This window comes from Hemicordylus capensis, chromosome 1, assembly GCF_027244095.1.
Source record: "Hemicordylus capensis ecotype Gifberg chromosome 1, rHemCap1.1.pri, whole genome shotgun sequence".
Lineage (NCBI taxonomy): Eukaryota > Metazoa > Chordata > Lepidosauria > Squamata > Cordylidae > Hemicordylus > Hemicordylus capensis.
Genome location: NC_069657.1, coordinates 224,397,907 through 224,421,031, shown reverse-complemented (window position 1 = coordinate 224,421,031; position 23,125 = coordinate 224,397,907). Strand labels below are relative to the sequence as shown.

The 23,125-nt window shown below is 44.4% G+C and overlaps 1 protein-coding gene across 13 annotated transcripts in view; it reads left to right on the top strand.

Annotated features, from left to right (window-relative positions):
• Positions 1-2,118: 2,118 nt before the first annotated feature.
• The window catches only part of CMKLR2 (chemerin chemokine-like receptor 2), a 31,497-nt gene continuing 10,490 nt past the window's right edge, over positions 2,119-23,125 (top strand). For 4 of the 13 annotated variants that reach the window (XM_053286581.1, XM_053286578.1, XM_053286579.1 and 1 more), the window contains exons 1-3: positions 3,484-3,826; positions 5,004-5,168; positions 10,635-10,761. The gene's annotated coding sequence lies outside the window, so the exon portion shown is untranslated. Of the gene's footprint in view, positions 2,260-3,285; positions 3,304-3,483; positions 3,827-4,610; positions 4,726-5,003; positions 5,169-7,221; positions 7,261-7,474; positions 7,771-10,454; positions 10,762-23,125 lie in introns of those variants that run through there. The other 9 variants (XM_053286576.1, XM_053286570.1, XM_053286573.1 and 6 more) reach the window with 9 other exon arrangements.

The following is a 23,125-nucleotide window of genomic DNA, read 5'->3' as shown; positions in this document are numbered from 1 at the left end:
GGGCAGCAGCCAGCAAGCAGTGAGCTGCCTGCTTGGCAAGGCTGCCCGTGTGCCCGCCTTGGCTCTGGGGCGGGAGCAGCAGCGTTGGCCAGCAAGCAGCCTGCTCCTCATGGCAAGGCTGCCTGCGCCCCCCTTGTCTCGGGGGGGGGTGCGGTTGAGCAGGGGTGGCCAGAGAGCGGCAAGCAGCTTGCTCCACTCCGCAAGGCTGCCCGTGCACCTGACTCAGCTTCCGGCGGGGAGCTGGGGCTGCTGGCCGCCGCCATGGAAGAGAACACCCAAGCAGGTGTGCCAGTTCCTCTCTTCTCCCTTCCAGGCTCACCACAGGATTTCCTTTCGCTCCCCCATTTAAAAAATATATATTTAAAAATCACATCACACACACTCCACAACTCCATTGGCCCAAATGGAGCAGGAGGAGGGTCAGATAAAGTGTTTCAAGGAGAATATAGGTACTCCTGCCTGGAAAATACATTTCAGGGGATGGAAAATATGGATGGCCTCCAGCTTACAACCGTTAAACAATCCTTTACTCTCGTTTTGAAACTGTTACGCTATTCCGTCACAGTTTGCAACGCATTAACTGTTGCAAATCTCGTAGTCTGGAAAACGCCAAGGCTTCCTACAAAGGAAAAATACAGCTACTTTCCTGCAGCGCATTTACAAGTTGTTGGGCAAAAACGCATCATTAAAATTCGAATTAAGACATGGGAAATATGAACACACCCTGCTGACAACGTAGCAACAGGCAAAGTTACAGTGTGTAATCAGGAAAACACCAAGGCAAAGATCTGTTCTACAAGCACAGTATTTTTACATTTTAGAAAGAGACACATCAGCCAACCATTACGAACAGATTAGTCTTTTTGCCTTAGTTTTCTGCTAAGCAAACATGTTTTGTTCAATTGTCTTGCAGTTTCAAAAAGTTGCATTTCTAAGAACAGTTTGTCCATTGATTTGTGGTTTTCAGCTGATGGAGCAAAAACTTTCCACCAAGATATTCTCACTCCTGTGTTTACCCCTCCATCCCTTTCAGCACCTTCAATCAACCAGTCAGGACAATTCAAGGTTTTGGGGGTGTCCTTAGTTATTTGCTGCCATACCCCTTTGGGACAAGGAACCTTCTATTTTCTTTTCTGAGCAAACTGCTTTGAGAACTTTTTTTGGTTGAAAAGTCAATAATAGCCCTTCTCATATCCGTACAGCTTCAAGCATTGGATGAAATTTTTTACAAGTGCACATAGATATCAGTGAAAACATACACATTTTGCAGCATCTAGTGATATATTATTCTGTAGCTGCTTGTTTTTCATTAACACTTCTCCTTTCTGCCAGCTGTCATTTACTAAAAAGGTCACATCTTGTGGATGTTCCAAAACATTATTCACCGGATTGCTTTTTTTTTTTTTTTTTTTTGTAAGGTCAAATGCAAATTTTTTCTGGCAAAATTTCAAGTGCAAAAAAATGCTGGCACTTAAAACTGGTTTATAAAATGCAGGAGAGGAATCCAGTTGGAAAATGTTTCTAATCTTTGGACCAATGTTGTTACATGGTTCAGAAAGCCAACAGTTGCACAACCTGTGACTGGGGAAAATTACCACATCGGCCAGATTTTCAGCTGGTGTATTTTGGCCTAGCTCCATTTACTTCAGTGTAAATGTACAACTTTATAACACCTTAGGGCTTGAAATATGCACAGAGAAATCATGTCATTGCCACCCTGGGGGTGGGGGAACAACTCCATAAATCAGCTTGAAACATTGATTTGTGAACTGATGCTAGTAGTACTTAAAATGCTAAAAAAATAGATGCCTAACATGAAGTATATTAGCTGCTATGCTATGCTAGCTGCTATGCTAGCACAATTTTAGAAACCATTGCATTTCAGTATAGTGGCACAGACAAATACTCTGCATAAAAAAATACCTATAATTTTGGTGCATGTGGGAAGCTAATATTTTACTAGTAAAACGGCTTGCAGTTTACAAGCATATTATCATTTTATCTTGTTGTGACTCTAGTATTTTCCTAGCTCTATGAGGTCTTATTCCCCATGCTGTCAAATAGGAGAGCTTTCCCTCATTTTCCAGGAAATTAATGCATTTTTCCAGGGTTTTCAGTTATTTTGGTAATCTGGGCAAGGACTGGAATCTACCTGCGAAAACGGCAGCTTGTATCTATTGTTTGTTATTTGGTCTGGGAATTTAATGTCAGCCAGTGAGTGAGTCCAGTGAGGAATTGCAGTTAACATCTTATTTCATGGTGACTGTAGTATTTTCTTAGCAATATGAAGTTTCACTCCCCATGCTTTCCTATGGGAGAGTTTTTATGGGTTTTCCAGGGAAGTAACGTTTTTTTCTGGGGTTTTGTTTTTGTTTTGTTTTTGTTTTGGGGTTTTTGGTGGTCCGGGGCAGCTGACAAAATAAACAACAACAACAACAATAAAGCTGGAACAGTAAAACAGCAATACAAATATAAACACACTGGCCTCTGTTTGGCCTTTTTTTCTTTCTTTTTTAAAAGAACAAAACATTATCTGTAATAGTTTGAACTACTGTTTACATTGGAGGACTAATGTTTAAAAAGAAGAAACAGTCAGAAAAGCAGTGATTATAACCCAATAGCTTTTTAAATATCTTGTTTGCCCTGGCATGTTATCTGTGAGGATGCAGCTTACTTCCTGCTTCTTGCAAAACTGTGTGCGCGCTCGCTCGCTCTCTTTCTGTGTATATGTGTGTATGCAGACAGTTTCCTACAAACCTGCATCTTGCTCAGACTGTATTATTTCAGAGGCTGGGAGGTGGAGGGGGAAGGGCTTATATGTTAGAATGCTTCTCTCTCTCTCTCTCTATTTCTCTTAAACGTACCTGTTGCTAATCACATGTGTAGCAGCTCTCGCAGGAGTTCACAAGCAGCTGCTGGATAGTGGCAGGAACGGGTGGCCAGCAGCCAGGCCGGCTGGCAGACGGGGATGGAAGAGGTGCCAGGGCGGCTGGTGGGCAGTGAGGGAAAGTGCCACCACCAGAGGACAAGAATGGACTGGGGCTGAAGGGGGAGGGAGAATGGACTGGGGCTGAAGGGGAGGAAGAACAGACTGTGAGGCAGAACTCAGGCTTGCGCTGGTCAGGAAATGGTTAAAGAGTCTACAAGTTGTTAATTGTAGCTTGCTAAGGTCATAAATCTTGCTAGCCTGGCTGGAATGTGAAAAGAGGCCCCTCTTCTTGTATCTCCTGATAGCCAAGCCTGCAAACTAACATTTTCAAGGGCACAGCTGGACAAGAGTAAAGATAGCTTGCTTATCAATAGGTAGTAGAAAAGGCTCGATTGTAATAGAGGAATGTTGTCTAATTAGCAATGATTATAATATTTGTAATATGACGATTAAATGATACTGACCAATGAGGATTATATCTACTGAATGTAATTGAGTTGTATATAAAGCTGGAAGCACGATGTAATCAGGTATCTTGGGCTTTGGAATCTATTTCCACCGAGATCTAATTGCCTGGCAATAAAATCTGCTTTTCCTCAACTGGTGCCAGTCCTTCACTTTTGAGCTCGGGTTGGGGAATTCTGCTACAACTGGGGCTGAAGGGAGGGGGGAGAACAGACTGGGGCTGAAGACGAAATGAAGATGGCAGGGAGAGACGGGGAGAACTAGGGGCGCAGATGCTCTGTGCCGGATCAGCTAGTATATATAATTCTCTTAGATGTACCCGTCGCTAATCCCATGCGTGGCAGCTCTCGCGAGAGTTCACGAGTGAGGGGAGGGGGAGAGGAAAGCGGTGGATGTGGGGAACATAAGGCCAATGGACACGCCAGTGAACAGGTGGGCAGGGAGGGAGAAAAAGCAGAGGCAGCGGGGGCAGGAGAGTAAGTGGTAGTGGGGGTGGGGGGAAAGAGAAAGTGGGGGGAGATGCTGGCAAGGGGAAGAGAAGGCCGTGGCAGGAGCAGGGAGAGGGGGAGAAAGTGGCAGCCAGACAGATGTTTTAATATTTATGTGCATTTTTAAAAATTTAGGGCCCCTTTATAACATATGCCACAGGCCCCACACTAGCTTAATCTGGCCCTGGTCCACACTGCTCACTCAGAGGGGAGTAAATGGAATTGGCAATATGGGCACAGTATGGGAGTGAATAACTTTTATTTCTGAAGTGTTGCTCATTTGAGTGTTCAGGTGCAAACTCATTCAGAGGGAGTTAGTTCAAATATCTTCTTTAAAGGTGGGACCTACTTGCTAAACACTGAGCACTACTTAATGCAAGTGTAAAAGTAAAGTTGTGCCATCAAGTCGGTGTAGACTCCTGAATACAGGAGGGGTTTACCATTGCCTCCTCCTGTGCAGTATGAGATTATGCCTTTCAGCATCTTCCTATATTGCTGCTGCCCAATATAGGTGAATCTGGGAAACATACCAGCACAGATTCGAACCGGCAACCTCTTGCTCCCTAGGCAAGTTACTTTCCCAATGCGCCATTAGGTAGCTTAATGCAAGTGTACTTAAGTGATATTTTGCTAATGTTGAGGGAATGTACTTCAGCATGTTGGGATTTATTTCCAAGAAAGTGCATTGGGGAGTGAAGAGCCACACTGACTCAAATTTAAGATGTTTCAGTTTAACCAGCATGTTGATCAAGCTGTTAATGATCTACTTTTAGTGGAAGATTTGTATAGGGTGGTGTCCTTGACTGTTTCAGCATCTCAGCCAAGAAACTGAAGCACATTTCTGTGTGTATGTTGATCCAAAATGACAGATTTTTTGCTAGATCATCTGCAGAATTAATCATAGATTATTACACAATGTATTAGACATGAAAAAAAGAAATCGCATTAGTGGAATGGGAGGTTGGGTGTGGACATAGCTCACTGACCCATATTGTAAAACATTAGATGTTTTAGATCAGATGTCATTAGACAGTGCCAAGGATGGTGTCACCTAAAGAGCCTCTGAATGGACTATTTAATGGACAGTTAAGCTGCTAATAAACATTTATTTTTTTATGCAGAATCCTAACTGAAAACACTGGTGCATCCGAGAGGTTAGGAAAAGGAAACTAAGCATTTTCCTGTTGCAAGTGCTATATTTCCTTTACATACTCTGAATCAATACACATAGAAGGAGGAGATTTAATTTTCTGCTACAGGCATCAGGAAGCCACTTATTCTCCTAGGTAAGTGGGTTTTAACATTATTTATTGTTGTTATTCTATTTATATATCATTTATCAACAAAAAAAGTTCTCAAAGTGGTTTATATGGGGGTGGGGGGGAATGAGATGGTTCCCTGTCCCAAAAGGGCTCACAGTCTACAAAGAAACACACCAGCAGCAACCTCTGGAGAGACTCCGTTTTGGGCTGAATAGTGATAGTTTCTCTCTCCTGACTTAATTAAGGCAGCAATCCTATGAGGCTATTCTCACACACGGCTATAATCAGGCTAGGGGAGCCCAGCCCAATTTTAGCCATGTGTGAGAACCAACAGGAGCCACGCGGCTCTTGGTGGCAGCACAGGAGCAAATCCTCCTGGGTAGCCTGGAGTGATCCCTCTATTTTTTTTCCATCTCTGTGCGGAATGAGTTTTGTTCTGGGCAGCAGTACCAAGGCAGTTTGTATGCACCTACATTCAGAATGGGGCCTTCCTGATTCAACCTGAGCGGGATCTAAAATAGCTGAGCGGACATCTGGAAACTTGTGAGCACGTGCACACGCCTTAGAGGGAACAGTGGTAGCCTGCCTCAAGCCTGCTCTCCCCGCAAACCCCCTTTTAGGCTGTATATTTAGTTGGGTGCAAAGCCCATTCAACTTGATGGGACTTACTTCCAAGTAAACTTGCAAAGGTGATGTCTGCCCATTAGTTACTCCTGACTGAAAAGACACTTAAGAATGTAATTGCATGTATGCAGGAATTGCCTATTTGCATGTCTGTGGGACTGTGCAAGGAGTTCCCTATTTGCATATGTATATAGACCTGTGCAAGACGTTATATATATATATATATATATATATATATATATATATATATATATCCCACTCTTCCTCCAGAGAACCCAGAGCAGTGTACTACATACTTAAGTTTCTCCTCACAACAACCCTGTGAAGTAGGTTAAGAGAGTCACCCAGCAAGTCTCATGGCTGAATGGGGATTTGAACTCGGGTCTCCCCGGTCCTAGTCCAGCACTCTAACCACTACACCATGCTGGCTCTCTCTATAACAATTGCAATGTTGCACTAGCACAAGAAGTATTCTGGAACGGAATTGAATGTCTTTGCTCAACAGCTTTGTGCTACATCCTTGCTAGCACAACAGCAGATTTACGCTAGTGCAAGGTTAGGCCAGATGCTATCCAATAGAGATAACTCTAAAAGAATTAAACTTAATTGTAACATATGATACAGCGGAGACTGACACAGTTTCTCCTCAGAAAGTTGTTTTCCCAACTGTCTTCTTTGTTCCTGGTTTCCTTTCAGAGGGATGGTAAGGGTTGAAAGCTGAGGGAACCAATACCTCCCAAAGTCATTTGCCTTTCAATACACCTCTCTGCCTTACTACAGAAGAGCCCAGGATGTATAATTTGCATGAAAATGCATCTTTTTGTTGCTTTCTTATCATGGCCTGACCCAGAATATTTCTTTGTCTACCTTTTCAAATAATCCTTCAATGGGTTTTGTTGCTCCTGAATACAGTTTGTTCTTGGGCATTGCTCAAATGCTGTTGGTAATGCAGTATGGAACAAAAGCCCTCATGGCCCAGTAAACTGACTTTTTTTCTCTCTCTTTCTTTCACATCAAAAGATTACAAACACCATGGTAAAACTCAGAGAAAACAGCCTGGCTGATGAGAGAGCAAGTGAGACTTTCCGTGTGTGCATGTGCTTTTTAGGGCGGATATCTTTTATTGGGCCAAGTGAGATTTTCCACATGAGAGAGAGTTCTTTTGGATGGATGTCTCTTATTGGGCCAAGAATTGTTCTGATTTAAGAGTATGCAGGCTTTCAAGCTACACAGAGGCTTTGATTAGGAAGTAGATCTGAGCATGAGGAAAATGTTATACACAGCCATTTCCATTGGATTAAATCAGGGAAATAAATGCCACTTAAACATTTGGCAAGCCAATCTCATATCTGTAGCTGCTGAGGCTCAGTCAGATCTTTCTGCTTACGTAACTGCTACCTTGTGCAAGAAAGTAGGGAGGGCAGAACTGCACAGCTCAGCTGTTCCTCGGCTTGCCTCTGTTGGTCTTTCCAGATGATCATTTCACCTCATGGTAAATTTATAATGTTATATTTGTTTTACTACTGTACTAGGGATGGTCTGAACAGGCCCCATTCCCTGATTTTCTTCATTTGATTCACAAGTGGTGAAAATGAGGTTATGTATTTTGGTGGTTTTCAGGGGGCTTGATAATTCTGCAGCTGTTTAGGGAATAGGTTATCTCTGGTTGGCAATGCCAAAGGTGACTGCTCCTTTCCCCCCTACAGCCTTTTTGGCTGCCTCCTGGCAGTGGTGGTGGAGGCAACAGTAGAACTTTCCTTGACACCTTGATTCTCCTTCACAAACAGTGAAGCAACATATGATCCATTGTCTCTCTCAACTGCTTCCGACTGACACGGGCATAACTGTTGAGAAAAAGAAGTACCACGATAGCAACCCTCTAAAGGAGCTGAGAGCAGCGTGTTCAAGTGGGTCAAGCCAGATGCCCTTCTTGATTTGGCAAAGGCAAGCTCATGTAAAAATATGTCTGATCTATGAAGATGAGTTACATTACCTAAGAAAGGTAAATGTCTTACTCGGGCCCTATCTTCCTGAGTTGCTATGTCCCAGATCCGCTGCCTAGTTATCTCCTTGGCTTTTAAGATCCCTAAGGAGACCAACATGGGGATACTTCACCCATCACTTTCTAATTTTTTTTCTCAACTCCCTCTTTCCATAGAGATGCAGAATTGTCATTCAGGACCAAATGAATTGTAATTCATTTATTATATTTACACAGTCATCAGCAAGACAGGAGGCAGTTCAATCAAGCCGCCTCTTGTGTGGATTCTAATCGCCATCAGACCAGCTATCTGTGGGAAGAAATGTGTGGCTGTAACAGCCGTGCCTTCCTGATTTGGTCATTGCTCCACTCCCAGATTGGTCTGGGAGATGGATGTTTCCAAGTACAGCTTGCTCATTGCCCTGATACTGCCCTGACACCACTACTGAGGAACAGAGTGAGGCCAGAGAGGGTATAGGCTCACTGGCGCAGCTGCCAGAGTAGACATTAGCTGCAGGGTGAGGAAGTTTGTGGTTTGTTGCCAGATGGAAGAGCTACCCATGGAAGCCCACCCAAGCCGTGACTAAAAAAAATCTTTAACAAATAGCTTCGCAAGCTGCCTTGAAGTCTAAAATCATAGAAAAGTAGGATATAAATCTGTTAAATAAACAGCTGCCTTTCTTTAGTACAACTCACAACATTGTGCACAGGGTTTCTAGGCAGTCTTCCATCATATAGCTTTAGACCATACCTGATGAAAGAAAGCCAAATGTACTTCCCCAATTTAGCAAGTTAGTTGCAGGAAAATGGCATTTTCCAAGAATAAATTGCAATGCTTTATTGCTGGGGAACATTATTTCCCCCAAACTAATAAGAGCAATGCTGCTTGATGTGCTATGTGTATGGGGGTTGTATGTGTGATATGGGGATGCTCCTGATTGTATTCATAGTAAACAACACACTACCAACCCCGCCACACACACACACACACACACACACACACACACTCACTCACTCACTCACTCACTCACACACCAATGCCTACATGAGTTTGAGAACATATTTCCATCCATAGCACTTATATAATGCTTTCAAATATTCTAGGGTTTTTGTATACACTGAGGCTATTCTCATGCACACCCTGACCCAGGCTAGGGAAGCCCAACCTGGGTTAGGCTGTGTGTTAAGAACTGCCAGGATTGGGCCCAATCCCGGTGGGGCAACGCTGCTTAGCCCCACTTAAACCGGGCTCTTAGCCGGGATTAAGGGCTTGAGTGAGCCCTTAACCCAGGCTTCAGGATATTGTGTTTGCTGGGGCTATATTCAGCCCCAGAGGACACAAGACAGTTGCCTAGAGCGGCTGTCTTTTGGGGAATCCCCCAATGCATCATGCGTGTCACATGGTGCATTTTAGGATATCCGGAGGAAGGGATGTGTTGTCCCAGCTCTGGAGCTTTGCGCTGTGGCACACAACATGGATTGTCTGGGAGCGTGATCTGCTCTCCCAGCAACAGACCAACGCTTGCCTGGGGAGAAGGTGAATTTAAACAGCCTCCCCCACCCCGCCTGGTCATGTGAATGACCTCATTATATTACAACAACCCTGTAAGGTGGGTTAGTGCTGTCATTTCCATCTTGTAGATAGGGCTGCTGCTGAGTCTTATTCTGTAGAGATAGCCGCGTCTCGCAGATAGGGCTGCTGAGAGAGGAAATAGCTTGCCCAGAGCCACCTAGTGAGTCATGGCAGATGTGAGATTTGTAGTAGGCAATTCCCAGCTGCCACCCTGCACCAGCTCTGCTCTCTTTGTTTGGAGCAAGAACAGCAGGCTTAGTCAATGTTTATTTCCATCTGTCTTGTTTAAGGCAGGGAGGAATTGTCTGTGCATGTCTCTCAAGTCAAATGTACATCCTGTGAGCATCCAGCTCCCCCCCCCCCCACACACCAATGTACCCTACTGTGGATGTCCCTCGTCCCCCATCCACATGGCCTTTAGGTAAAGGCATAATAGGGCCATCACAGCAGGCAAGATATACACAGTCAGAAGAATCAGAAAAACTACAAATTACATAATAGATTGATGAACAGCCATGCTAGTAAACAGAACCTCCATGTTCAGAGGCAGTGAGGACAAATGCTGAGACAAATAATGGGAGGGCTGTTGCCTTCATGTCCTGTCAGGGTGCTTCTTAAAGACATTAGAGAGAAAATGTTGGACTAGAGGACCTTTGATTGAATCTAGCAGGTCTCTTTTTAGGGCTAGACTAGATAAGATAACTGCTGCACATTTGGAGATTGAGGCTTGATTTTTCTAGTGTAGTAAGCACATACGGGGAGATGACAATCTGGATCAGGACCAAGGAGAGAGAGGTGTTTTTAACCTTTCCTTCTTGCAGTCCTGCTCTGGATCAGGGGGAGCACAGTTGCTACTTTCCCCCAAGAGAGAGTTTAGGAAAGACATCCAGGAAGGACATCCAGGAAGAGTCCTATATTGCTCTGTGTCCGCATGTGCTTTGGACACTGTTTCTCACACACTGGCATTCTAGCAATGAAGTGTGGTTGCATGGGAGCATCCCAGGCAGATATTTCCAGAGGCTCCAGTCCTCAAACCGCTTACCACAGGAATAGCCATTGTTTACAATCAGTGTAACTAATTAGAATGCATGGTCTGAGTGCAGCCTAGCTCTGGCCACAAGCGCATGCTGAAGGAACAGCTGCGATGCTATAATAATTTACACCATCTGAAAAAGTCTCTTAGGGACTATTTTTGCCTAGCCATAATTGCAAGAGATCAGTAACATTCCAACACCCACCCAACCCCAACCAAATGCCTGCTATGCCCAGAAAGTGAGCGTCAGAGAAGACTGTTTTTCTTTCTTTCTTACAGAAAAGAAGCACACCCGTGAACCAAAACTAGCAGGTTGAACAGCTCCTTTCCCCTGCTGTCCAAGCAGCTCAAACAGCTCCTCCTGGCCCAATTGGCACTGGCATGAGGACACCAGCACTGGAAACAGGTATGTTTGACACGGTTCTTAATGTACTGTATGTTTTAGCATGCACTGTTAAGCAGGACAGGGCAACTGGCTGTAGCATGTTTGTTTTCTAGAAATCAGATTGTGTGTGTGTGTGTGTGTTTGTGTGTAGTACCAGCAAATGCATGTCAAGGCAAATGACCATGAGCTGGTTGTACTGAATTAGGCACAGAGACCAGCCCATTAGGTACACATGGAATAAACTTGATTAAAAAGCGATTTCTCCTCAAGAGATTTGTCAGGTACTTCCTTGTGAAGTGTGTCAGGGAAATTTGTCAGGGACTCCCCTTGTGAAAGGGGAAGGTGATCTGGAACAAGGAAACCCAGAATTTGCAGTGAGAATAAATAACACAAATTTAGTATATTTTTATGTGTTGCCTTACAAATTATGGACTCTGTGCAGAAGTGAAAGTGACCAGAGCTTCTCCAGACTTTACCTTGAAATACTTGTATTAAAACAAAAAGAGGGAGCCAAAATTTGGAGACATTGCTGCGTGTCAGAATTGGATATATACAAAACGCATGTTCCTAAAGAGTACTCTTATTCTCAAATAAGGGTTTTACAGATTTTGATGGAAATGAGTGGATCTTTGGTCCTTTGGGATCTTTGGAAGTAAGTGGATCATCAATGGATCTTTAATTATTGGATTAAAATGTTGCCTGTGGAAGATAAGAGGCTGTATAAGCTATGGCTTGGCTTCAGTAGAAAACTTTAATATAGCTCTTTTAAAGGGGCTACTTAGCAACAGAGGACTAATACAGCTTTTTAAGTTTTTCAAGTATATCTTGGTGGCACTAGCAGAAACCAATGGGGAATTTAAAAACGGACTGAAAGATGTATTTATGGAATCTGATGTTAACTGATGTGAAGGCAGCTCCAAGGTATCACATGACTAATTTCAACCATGGTGATAAAAACTATTTTTCAGTATGTCTTAAATACCTGATTTAATTGTGAGCCCCTTTGGGAGAGGGAGCCATCTTTTCTTTTAATTTAATTGTATTTGCTCTGTAAACCACTTTTTTTTTAAAAAGTGGGATAAATATTAATAAAAGAGCATTTACCATTCTTTAGTTTTCTAAAATGGTCTCTGATGTTTTGAAGAGATGATTTGGGAATGTTTCTTTCAGTCAGAAGCACTGAGTGTGTGTGCTGAGTTGATTGCGAGGGATATTAGTCATGTTTTTGGGAAGGGTTATATCTACAAGGAGATAAGACATAAATATGTGGAATATCTTCTTTGTCCGTTGGTTAAGCCAACAAAAATTCAGCATCCTCTCCTAGCTAATAGAAACAGCAACATAACTGGAAATATTTTCATATGCTTTTCTGGCAGCAAGGGTGTACCGAAAAATATAAATAAACATTTAGCAAAGTGGCTTAAAGATAAGTGATAGCCAATTCAACCCTATGGTGAAATTCACAATGGCCACCACTAACTGACACTGATGTAACTAGTTGCCGTTCTGTGCTCTCCCAGTGGACAACACATCAAATTAAAAACAAAACATAATAAACCCAGCCAGAATGGCAAGGATGACAGACATTTCCCATGAGAAACAATCCTGTCACTACCCAGCAGTCAGTTCCTTGCTCCCAATGATGTTCCCGTAAAGGAAAAATAACTTTGGTGAATCACTTAACCTACTCCATTCCCTCTCCCACAAATGAGGCACAACCAGGCTGCCTGCAAGTGTTCACAGCTGCTGTCTCACCACATGTGGGGAGCATGCTATATTTAAGGAAGGGGTTTGAATCCCTAGCAGCAGGACAACAGGCTATTCTCAGGCAAGTCTTTTTCACAGGGGAAAGAGAAAAGAGCTACCTGGACAAGATATAACAGCAAGCTCACAAATAGAAAACCTATGAGCTGCTTAGTGGGGAGAAAAACTGAAAAGGGAAATAGGGGTGAGTGGGCTTATGTTTCTCCTCAGGGAGATGGCAGTGCAGCTTCTGCCAATGAAGCCTATCTTTTGGGATTCTTGCTGCCAACAGTATTCATAGATGGAAAAGAGGAAGGCATGGGAATAGTGTTGGAGCTAGGACCCTGGCAGCATCAGTTCTCAGCTGCAATGTCGCATAGTGACCACTGGGAGTGGGGGGTCTCTCCAGAGATGGCTGTTTGTTTTGTTCTCTCTCTTCAGCCATGAGCTACAGCTGAAATTAAGCTGCAGGCTCTTTCACATTTGTTTGTAACCTTTTCTTTAAATAAATCCTTGTAGTTCTTCAATACTAAAGAACTGTCTCAAGACCACTTGCTTTGCTGCTTTCTCACTAATGCTTTCTCCATTCTCTAAATTTTTGCTCTGCTATTTGTGGACTGAACTGTCATTCTTCCCCTACAAATAGAACCCACATCACAAGAGCAGGGCTCTCATCAGACAGCTATATAAGCAACTGGAGAAGATCCTGATGAAACCTTTGTATTGTCCCAGGGGCCTGAGTTATGGCACACACCCTGTTGTCCATTTCCCTGTGCAGGGGAAGATCCTGGCCTGAGATTAACATACTAATGTGGAGCTGTAGCTCACTGGAATAATAGACATTGTACACAAGACACTCCTGGTTTGATCCCCGGTCATTTACTCCCAAGAGAAGGGGGCTGAGAGGAGGTATTGTCAAGCCATCAGAAGGGTGAAGTGCTCAGGAATAGGGATGTGCATGGAACTGACTCCCTTCAAGCTGATGGTGGGTGTGGGCAGGCGTACACACACATTGTGCGTGCAATGTGCGTGCACCCACTTGTGATGCATGCACGCGTGGCACTTCTGGTCAGTGGAACAATGGGGTGGCAAGGAGGTACCCTGCTGGACTATGCTGTCTGTGCCGGACACAGAGCGCTGGAGGGGGAAGCGCAGGGGGAGGGTGTAAGTGCACCCTCCTCTGTCCTTAAAGCCACCCCTGCCCCCACATTCAAACCAGTTTGAACGTGGGGGTTCCGAACCGGTTCAGCATTCTAAGAATAGAACACCGAACAGGTTCGGTCACATCCCTATTCAGGAAGCTGCCTCATGTGACTTCTTCCTGCCTTGTCCTTTTGGCCAGCTACAGCTGCCTCCCATGAATCTGGTAAATACCCATGAGGTAGAGCACATCCTCTCTCTCCCCCAATGTCATCCACCTACAGCCCAACTGGTTTCTCTCACACTGAGCGGGGAGATTATGAGCTACCAGATATCTGCCCCCTTTCCCTTGCTCAAGTAGATAAAAGGGAGAGAAGATGAGGCTGCTTAGACCCCCTCCCAGTGAGAATCCCATCTTGAGGCAGCCAGGATAAGAAGGAGCAACGAGTGTGTGTGTGTGTGTGTGTGTGTGTGTGTGTGTGTGTGTATGTGCTATTTGCTAATTCCCAGGACCACACAGGAAGGAACACAACTGTAAGACATCCAAAGCTTTCACTGAACTGTATCAGTGATGGAGTCAGTTCTGGAAAGGATGACAGATGAATAGGATTGCCAGCTGGTAGGGCTCCTGTGCTGCCAAAAGCTCTATAGCAGAGAGTGAAAGATGCAGCTTTCCCAAATTGCTGCATGCCCGTGGTAGGTATAGCTATGCCTCTTATATTACTGTCTAACAAGCAGCTTATAAACATACAGGAGCCCTGCTAGAAACAAAAGGCAGGTTGCACATGGAGGAATGGATATGTTCACACTGATATACTAGTCTTGCCTCTACACCTGTGGGATAGCTGCCTGCCAGAGCCAAGGAGGACACAAAGAATTGAGAGCGGATAATGATCAGCAATAGCCAGCACCTGTATCTCTTGTGCCTGAGCCTAGATACTCTAGGTCAGCGCTGCATAATTTGACCCTCCTGCAGATGTTGGCCTACAGTTCCCCTCGCCCCTGATGACTGGCCACTGTGGCTGGGGATGGTAAGAGGTGTAGCTCAACAGCAGCTGGAGGGCTGAAGTTGTGCAGCCCTGCGGTGGGTGATAGTGCTCAAGTGACAGAGTCCTGCCACCTATAGGTGCTCTTCCAGGGTCCATGTTTCAACCTCCCTGCCCTTCCCTCTGGGTGAGGCGAAAGTGTGAGTGGACATCGAGTCAAGAATTGCCCCTCCTATCCCCTGTAGGGAGTTGTAGTAGCTGTGATTGTTTGTTCCATTCTATTCAGCCAGGCTATGATTATGTGTATGATGGGGGTAGTTGTAGAAAATACAGTTTATGTCAGCTCAAAGCCTTCCATTCTAAAGTACTCTTTAATAAGAGCTCTGGAACAATGTCTTTTGGCATGTGTGTGTTGTGCTCTACTAATCTCTTACAGCTGCTAATGAACAAACTCTTAGCAAGATCTAGTTTGCTGGAGCCAAAGCAGAGAAGGTCCTGCTTCAAACAAACACAGTTGACTTGATGCAGAGGCAAGGCTGAATCTGGAGCAGGGTCCCCTCAGAAGATCTTGGAAGAGAGCTCATGAAGGAAGAGTGTTCTTTGAGATATGTTGGCCCCTGATAGCTAGAGCAGATTATTGATTTCTTTGGAATGTATATCCTGCTTTTAAATTAAGATTGTCAAAGCAGCTTACAACATTAATACACTATTAAAACAAGATGTTTAAAATGACAATAATAAAATGGACAGGCAGCAATAAATACAACAAAACATTCATGTTTTCACATGTTTCAACATTCACTACATGAGAGAATGAAAAACTTTTGGGAATGGAAACCCTTTTTTTTAAACTAGAATTTAAAGAGAAGGCGCTAGTCTAACTTCCCTGGGAAGGGCATCTATAATGGTGTTGCCACCCCTGAAAAGCCTTGTCTCTGGTACCCATCGATAGGATTTCTGTTAATGGCAGGCCAGAGAGCAGAGCCCTCACAGCTGATCTCAAAGGCCAGGCAGGTTCATATGACAGGTGGCGATCTGTAAGGTAACCTGGCCCCAGATCATTCAGGGTTTTAAAGGCTAAATCCAGCTTGCTCTCTTAACCCTGGCTAACAGCCGAGGTGTAGCCTTTAAAAAGCACACCCCAAAATAATAATGAAAACTAGGGGCAGGGAGGGAAAGAGAAATGGGCAACAACCCATCTGACATTGCCTATTTGAGAATCCAGGACATGGGAAGCAGGAAATTCCTTGCTGATAGAGGTTAGTGGTTGATGCTCAGGCCTGATCCTGGCAGTTCTCGTGTGCAGCCTAACCCAGGCTGGGCGTCCTTAGCCCGGGTTAGGCTGCGTGTGTGAACAGACTCATTGACTTTGCATACAGCTCCCTAGTGTTGCAGACAACTTAACTCCATCCCAGCCATCCTGCTTCTAGACTCTGGGCTGGCCCCACCCAGTCAGGCTGTTCACTGGATTTTTCTGGAACTCGAAAGGTCCCAAAGCTTCCTGTTTGAAGCTGTGCCTTAGTGTTAAGGTCTTGGCATACTGTTGTCTGCAGTGCTTTGTTTACCTGACTTTAACCTCTAGTTTTTCTACTTGATTCCTGGCTTCAGATCTGACTCATGGCTTGTCTCCTGGTTCTAGTTTTTGTTTGCTCAGCTTTGATTCTTGCCTCCAGCTTTGACTCCCAACTTACTTGCTGATCTCAATTCATGATCTGTTCCCTCACTCTTGGTTCGTACTTGCTTGGCCCTCCTGACTTTGAACTTTTGAATGAAACTGCCTACGATTCCACCCTGATTCCCAACACCAAAATGTGACAATCATTTTGTGTCTTAGGTAGCAACACCATGCAAACTTGCATGGGGGTAAGCCCCTGTGATGAAACGCAGATCTCCATCTTAACTCAAGAATGCCTTTTCTTCCACTCCACCCTGAGTGCTCTGAATGGGCAAGAGGGGACATTCCTCCCTTATTGAATAAGTGCAATCTCTTGCTTTTGTCATCTAAGGGACAGAGCCATCAAGATACAGGTCTAAACCCTTTCCCACAATAGGCAACCAGCTCAAACCAGACCCACCTCTAGACATGTAGGTTTATGTATGCATTAAGGAGGAGGAACATCAAGTGTGGAGGGAATATCTTCATTCCAGCTTGACCCAAACTCAGCATGACATCAGAGATGTGCTAGCTCTTTCCATTGGATCCCAGAACTGACTATCTCTGGAAAAGTGGAAAAGTCTTCCTACCCTTTAATCACTATAAAGGGGGGGCCCAGTCACCCACCTTTTGGTCACCAGGACAGTCATGGGTTGTCAGAAACTAGGCACCCTGTCCCCAGCTGCTACTAGTGTTCCAAGGAGAGACTAGCGATTAAGGCTCTCTCAGCCAAGAACCTGCCGCCTACCACACTAAGGTAAAACTCAGTCAGTCAGTCAGTTAAATGTTTTGATATTTTCTTTTGAATTCCTGTCTGTCTTTCTTCACTCCCAATACCCCCTATTTTCCCCAGTTCCTTATGCAATGTGCAACCCTTATTTCTTAATAAATTCCATATGCTTAGAAGTGACTTCCTTCTAGTTTGTAAGGTTCTGGAAGGTTACTGGCAAAGCTCTTCCCCATGTGCCTCATAAAGTCATGCTCATGATAAAATCATGAGTTGATTTTATATTTTTTCTCTAGAGCTGGGTTGAGTGGACTCCAGCTGTGCAGTGCCTATAGGTTCCAAAGTTGTTGAAACTGTGTCTAAGTCTGGTCAGTGGCTTTTGTCTCCAAGTGGTAGCAGCCTACCTCAAAGGAGCGGCATGCGCCTAAACTGGAATCAGAGCAATCTCTCCACTGAAGGTAGATCCCAGGAAAGTTTAGAGTAATCCCCATCCCGTTCCAGCCCCAATGAACTCAGTTACTTTTGAGTAAACATGCATAGGAGATAGGACCCAGCAGTTAGAACATTTAAACATATAGACACTGTCTCTAGGTAAGGTCTTGAGAATCTTAGAAGGGGAACATAAACCTGATTCTTGTTCTTTGCTTTCTGCATGTCATAAAACAGATCTGAAAAGTAAGTCTAATTCTTGACATACTTTTGCTGATAGGGAGGAAGATTATTAGTCTTCTAATAATCCTAGATTAATTCATTTCATGTGCATTTCAATCTTGGAGCCCAAACAAAAATAGTAAATGAGCTTTCAAGGGAATTTCCAAAGGCAGAGAAGTTACGATGGGGTGTATGTGTGTGTAAGGATAGTCTTTAGTAAAGGTTCGCAACCTCCATAGCATATGTAGGTCAAGGTCATGGTTATAAGCAAATAATCTGACCGCCAAAAATAAAATTGCTACAACATCTACATAGTTCAGTTCTCAAGCCATCCACCCTGCTGTCTTCAAACTCAGCCCTGACTCTCCACTCAACCTCTGGCTGCCAACCAAGAGTCATCTCCCAATAGCAGGACTCTCCCACTGTCGATGGCACAATGTTGGTTTGGATCACTCCCCCTTGCCTGTGCCACATAAACAAGGCATCTGCATGTCTCAAGTGGAAAATCCTGATAATGCCCCCTCACCTCAACACACACACACACACTTACTCTTCTGTGGGGCACAGTTTACTTTGGAGTTTTTATCTTGCACACAAGTCTCATTGAAATAAATGGAATCTCTTGTTTAACTTCTGGTTATTTCAGCTAGGTTTGTGCATGATCACTCTCTGATGGGTCAGATCTGCTGCTCCTTTGCCCTTAATGGTGAGGTTGCATGGTAAGCAAGGGTTGGCTCAGTCAGAGATGAGTCCAGTACTTTGACCAGTCCTTACTCATCATGTACTCCTGAACAACTGTGGCCAAGAGAAATACACATTTTGGAGAGACAGTGCAATCTCTGTTGCCGCTGGACTGGAGTAACTTCCTTCCTTCTTATTTCGTAGACCTAGCCCTTGTAGATCCCTGCTCAGTGCTAGCTGAAGTTCTTCTGAGCCCTGAGCCCTTTGTGCTGTCCAAGGACCATATCCCTCCAAGATTCCTGTCTTAGCAGAGACCCTGGCTTGGACTAGAATGGTAGTAGAAGCTGGTCATAGGGAGCCTCAAAGCCCTTTTATCCCAAGACATCTGGGAATGTCACCTCTCATTCAGCATTTCTCACACTTTCCCCCCTACAGGAGTACTCCTGGACTGATCTGTATGAAGGTTGTGTGGAAAGAATCATATTGGTACTGAAAATCTGCAATAAGTTTTCAGGGAAGATCCAGAAGCAGGCAGACGTCTACCTTCCAATTCCTGGATTTCCCCTGAAAAATGCATGAAGTTCTGACATAATTCAACAAGGGTTCCTCCACTGGGATCACTCCAGAAGTACTATCACAGAGCAGAAACTTTAAATGCCTTGTTTGTTTGTTTCCCCCTGCATCCTTTGTGGCAGTCTTGTGGTGTGAAAGTCAAATGTTTGGAAAGTATCCCATAACTGATTGCCCTGACTCTTCGTTGTGGTGGTGATAGGATCATACAAGGTTTTCACTGCAATCTGAACTCACACATTTGCTTGCACTGTCTTTGGGTTTTAAAATGTGCTGGAACCTAACCAAGCGCTAGGGATGCAGAAATAAGGCATGGTTTTCACTCAATTCAGGAGAGCGTCTTGCTGTTCTTGAAGAGTGGACAATACTTGAACTCCCTCCAAGTTTTAGAAGTCCTTCCCTTTTGTGATGAGTGATGACCTTTAGTGCCTGACTTTAGATGTCGATGGTGCCAGGATTTTAGCTAAATTCATTACTCAGTCCAGAAAACATGTTTGTTTAAAGCCAAACTTACACTTTACATGAGGGCCAGCCTTAGAGGTAGGTGAGCTGGGTGATTCCTCAGGGCACATACACGAAGTGGGTGCTGAGCTGAGCTGAGCTTGCAAAAGCCACACAATGCTTCAGGTATTCCATGGCTGGCTTTGTGGCCTGGACCCTTGTGGGGATTACAGATGCTCCATTCCAAGTGTCTTGCCTCTCTGCTGGTTGAGAGAGCTGCCATGCAGAGTGGGAGGTGGGGGCTCTGTGGCTGCTGACATGTTTGTTACTGGCCAGGCATCCAAAAGGTGAGGTTTGCCTTTGGGACGCTCCAGCTCTCATCTCCTGCTTCCCAGTTTAGTCCTCTTTCCCACTTAACTGTTGGGGAGCTTGCAGGGTGAACAAGTAATGGTGGCTTCCATTGTTGCTTGCCCTGGGGTCTCCCTCCCTCCCCACTTGCCAAAGACTCCTTTCCCTTGCAGGGTCATTGTTCTGTTAGCAGGACTTGAACCTTTCTCTTGTGGGTTCTCTATGTATGCTTCATCCCAAGTAAACAGTAATACTGGCAGTTGTTGGGCTAGACTGCTCAATTGTCAGACTCCTATATTTGGGGTCCCTGACCTTCCTAGGGCTTGGGTTGACTGTACCACAGTGGTTCTAGCTAGTGAGGGTGCTGTGGTATGTTTCTGTTTGCTAGATTGTCTGTGGGGTGGGAAAGGGTGACATCATGGAGAAGTTCCACCATCATCAGGCAGGGATTGGCTCAAGGGAGAAGATCCAGTCTTGCAGTAGTGAGTGTGAGTTTCCCCCTTTGCTAAGTAGGGTTCACCTAGGTTTGCATTTGGATGGGTGACTATATATGAATGCTGTAAGATATTCTGTTAGGGGATAGGGTCATAGCTCAGTGGTAGAGCATCTGCTTTGCATGCAGAAGGTCTCAGGTTCACTCCTTGGCATCTCCAGGTAGGGATGGGAAAGAGACCTGCCTGAAACCTTGGAAAACCACTACCAGTCAGTGTAGCAATTCTGAGCTAGTTAGACTAGTGGCTTGACAAAGTATAAGGCAGCTTCCTATGTCCTTCCATGCATGGCTAATGTGAGGGCATCATTGGCATGCAATGCTGTGTCTGCTGGGTGTCAGCAATGTTGTCATGGTTATAATGTTTTGCTGTTGACTTTGCTGCTGGGAGTGGTAGGATCCTGACTAAATTATGTCAGTGTTACACTGCCGTTAGGGATATGCCTGCTTAGCAAATCCATGAGATATCTCTGCCTATCTTCTTGGGATTTTCTCAGGTTTATATGCTATGAGCACAAACCAAACAAGCTTAAGCAGTTTTAAGCTATATTGGTGTCAATGGGATAATTAAAGGTTTGCTTAAATATTTGATTGAAATACATGCTAATATTTGATTGGCTTGTGGTGTCCTAATATGGGGCTGGTTCAGACGATACTGTGACTGGCTCCCTTTAATTGCATGCGGGGAGGAGCATGTGCATGTGCATCTCCCCTTATCTGGAGCACCAACCTGCTGTTGCCTGATCACACTGGGGACATTTTCATCTGAACCACCCCTACACACACATACAACTTTTAAGTTGTGTGTGATCCATGCCTAATGGGGTAGCTTTGCTGCGCATCTGTGCAATTAGGTGACAGGTGATTAGCATGACAGTTTTGGGGAGATGGGCACATCCACGCTTCTCCCCACCACCACAGTTCAAGGGGGCTGTTTGGAGTATTGTCCAAACTGGTCCTTTGTAGAAGTTATTCTTATGTTTCAGTTTCAAAACACTTGTTATATTTCACCCTGAATAATCTAGGTAGGTTAGGATGAAAGCATGAATACATTCTGAGTTCAGAAGGGTTTAATTCCATAGTAAGCAAGTGATGTCCTAAAAAACATTATAAAAGAGCCCCAAGCCTTGAGTTTCACATGTCAACATTCCCACAGGATTTTACATGAAAGTAAACTTAAATCACTACTGGGGGTGGGGGAAGGATAAATTGAAAACACTAGAGATATGCAAATCAATTTGACCTCGAATCTATTTGAGTCAAATCAGGGTGATACGAGTGATTCGACCTCAAATCAAATCACTCTTAAAATAAAGGGCCTGATTTATTTGACTCAAATCAATTTGAGTGTTTCAAGTGCCATTCTGAGGCCGATTTTCCAGGGAGAGCTGATCTACCAATTGGGGTCAGTGCGTAGACCAGCCATCCACTCCGAACTTAGCACATTTTCTGGGTAGACCCGTCCTCCAAGGCAGGCAGACGTGCTAAATCCGGAGCAGACGGCTGGTCTGCCCGCTGACCACAATTGGTAGACCAACTCTCCCTGGAAAAACAGTACCATTTTGAAGCTCATTTCCCCAGCTCTTCCCAGAAAAAATTGGCCTCAAAATGGTGCTCAAATCACTCAAATCAATTTAAGTGATTTGAGGTTGATTGAATTTGAGGATCTTGCTATTCAATTTGAGCTTGAATCGAATCACAAAATTTGATTTGTGCACAACTCTAGAAAACACTAAGAATTTCTATCTGCATGATGGAAACATTACCCCTTATAAAAGGCCAATGAACATATTTCATTTTTTCATGGCCTAGTAATTATGCTCCACACTCATTTTATACAGTGGAATAAGGCAGCAGGGGCGGAACTATAATTGGGCATACAGGTTCAAAGAACCTGAGCTGCCCAGCTCCTGAGAGCCACCTGGCTCGCCTCTCACCCCTCCCCCAAACTCCAGCCTGGCCCCATTCCCGGCTACCTTCATTGTCAGCTGGGTATTTTCTTTGTTCTCTAGAACAAAGAAACTATCCAGCGAACAATGAAGACAGCTGGAAAATGAGCTCCAGAGGACCGTGCTGACCCTTTCAGGTGTTGGCCATGGAGCAAGGGAGAAAGCCTGCTTTGTTGTTGGCTGGGAAATGAACTCAGGAAGGCCATATCAGCCCTTCTGGGTGCTGGCCACACCTCCTGCATGTGATGTCATACACAGAGGGCCACCGAGGAGAAGGGTGAACATGATCCCACTCCCCGCTAGCTATGCACCTGGAATAGGGATAGGACTGTTTGCATCATAATTTAGTCAAACAACAAATGTGTTTAAGATTCCATTGAGGAGTGACATTGTGTTGAGTGCCTTGCATTCTCTGCATATCTTAGGAATCGTGGTGCAATGGGATGGTCTGTGGATGTGTATTCCCATCTTAAGCATGTGGCAGTGGTACTCCTGCTGTGGTTGTTTTTCACACTCTGGTCCAGTGTTCCCTCTAACAGGAATTCCCAGATGTCGTTGACTACAACTCCCAGAATCCCAGCAATTGCTTTTGCTTGGGAATTCTGGGAGTTGTAGTCAACAACATCTGGGAATTCCTGTTAGAGGGAACACTGCTCTGGTCTGCAATAGATTCTAAAAGGCTGTTGATCTTTTTATAGGAAAAAAAACATTTCCACATTTCATGGAGGAAAAGAAAAAAAAAGCAAGGCCTAAACATCCTCTTTGCATTGACCAGATGAGATGGAATATCACCACATTCCACAGAACATTGTGAACTTTGCTTTACATGGCCAAAAACATTATAGTCCCACATTTTACAAAATCTTTGAAAAATATAGTGTGACGTGTAGCTTTTGAGAAACTCTGAACGGCCTGAGCCTACGAATGGCTGCTTAGACAAATCATTATAAAAGCTGAAGAGTGACGATGGGAGGCTGTCTGTAATAGAATGTCCCCACGCTGTGG